The sequence below is a fragment of the Macadamia integrifolia genome, chromosome 3, assembly GCF_013358625.1.
Source record: "Macadamia integrifolia cultivar HAES 741 chromosome 3, SCU_Mint_v3, whole genome shotgun sequence".
NCBI lineage: Eukaryota > Viridiplantae > Streptophyta > Magnoliopsida > Proteales > Proteaceae > Macadamia > Macadamia integrifolia.
In genome coordinates, this window is record NC_056559.1 from 22,172,350 (window position 1) to 22,174,148 (window position 1,799).

General features: G+C 42.0%; 1 pseudogene; it reads right to left on the reverse strand.

Moving 5' to 3' along the window:
* The window catches only part of LOC122074239, a 2,066-nt pseudogene extending 906 nt beyond the window's left edge, over positions 1–1,160 (reverse strand).
* Between the last annotated feature and the right edge of the window lie 639 nt (positions 1,161–1,799).

The following is a 1,799-nucleotide window of genomic DNA, read 5'->3' on the forward strand; positions in this document are numbered from 1 at the left end:
ATTCCCTCACTACCCACAAAAAATGATTGTTGCTCTGTTTCAGACACGATGCTAGTTCTTTCATTTGGTCATCTCCAAGTCCAGAAATGCTTCCAAATGATACATAGACAACAGAACCAGTTTCCCTCATGTTTAGCCAGTTCATGCAGGTGTCTGTACAGGGATTGAAAAGATTGAGACCATAATCTTCATCGCCTTCAATTCGCTTATCGAGGTAGATGGATGGCACAGTTGGTCCGATGTCTTCAATGGCCAAATCTTTGCCATTGAATTCACAATCTGTTGCAGAGGATGCAACATTACATGATTAGTTTATATATAGAAGTAGGAACACAACTCAACTTTCTTATCCCAACTAAAAGGGGTTCTTTCTCCTATCAGATCTATTTCAAATCCATACTAGTAAATCACAGTTTCTAGTTCTAAGCTATATGCATATACGAACACCAAAGTTCTCAAAACAGGACTGGATCCCTTTCTGTTTGTATCAAGTAACAGATAATGCCTACCTCCTGCTCCAGCTTATCAAATGAGTTAAAAAGGACCAAATCTGCCTTTTCGATGTTGGAAAATTGGTTTACAAATAAGGTCAGCACCCCCGGGTACGATCCATTTCCAGAAACAAAAGAAGGCAGATCGGTGATTGCAAGTGGTGGCAATCCAGGGATGGAATTGACTGTGCCGGTCACTGGAAGTGTGAGTAGACCCCTTTGCACATAGTAGTAAATGCCGCAAACAGCGCAAGATTGGGTGAAGAAGGCAGCACCAATTAAGTTGAGCTTTTTGGCCACATCCAGAGCCCAGGGAAGAAAAGGGTCATACACAATACAACTTATAGGATCACCTAAGCTTTCTTGTTTCTTGATGAGTTCTGTTAAGGTCTTTGAGCCCACCATCTTAGAGCGCTCAAAGTACTCCTCAATGCTGTCTTCTTCCCCGCGACCGTCGTCATAGCCGTAGGAGAACGTCTCGATTATTATAGGCCTAGTTGGGGCGTGCATAGTCGTAGATTTGGCAAAATGTCTGGTGATGGCCAGTGTAACTCTCAGCCCTTTGGAGAGCAATCTCTTGGAGAACTGGAGGGGTGGGTTAATGTGGCCTTGGGCTGGGTAGGATACAACTAAAACATGAGCATGATGAGCACTCTCTTCCTTCTCCATTCTTAGGAGTTTGTTCTTATGATTCAAGAGTTCTTTATGGGTTATTTATATGATCTAACTAGTGTGGGAACTGGGAAGAGCGTCACTGCTTGCATTAGCAAAGGGGATGCCCACTGGTTAATTAAGACAAACGCTTGGGTCTAGCCGTTGGATGCCGCCTTGGACGCCCAAGGCATTGGAGATGATCTTTTTCCTTAGAACCTGTTGTCTAACGGCTTTATCAAACAAGGAAATAGTAAAACCAGATTGACCCATCCTAATCATACTCTAACTCTATGGTTGAATTGTAAATATGCAATCCTAAAAGGGATGCAAAAGGTAATGGTAAAAACAAAAAAATAAACAATATACATAGGTTTAAGAGGTTCGACAAGATTACCAACTACTTTGGTGAGATGAGATTTTGTTTCATTATCAATGGAGAATAAGGTTACTATAACACCGTGAATCTAGAAGCAGCTGAATTCCCAGTGTTAGTATCTAGTTGACATGGAGGCTAATGGCTATTCCATTATGGGTCACCATATACAGCCATAAGAGGAAACAACTGGCATATTCAACAACCAAGTAGGGGGATGAAATGGCCAGAAAGATGTGGAACAAATCCCACACCTAGTGGACTTAGAAGCTCAAGGGTTT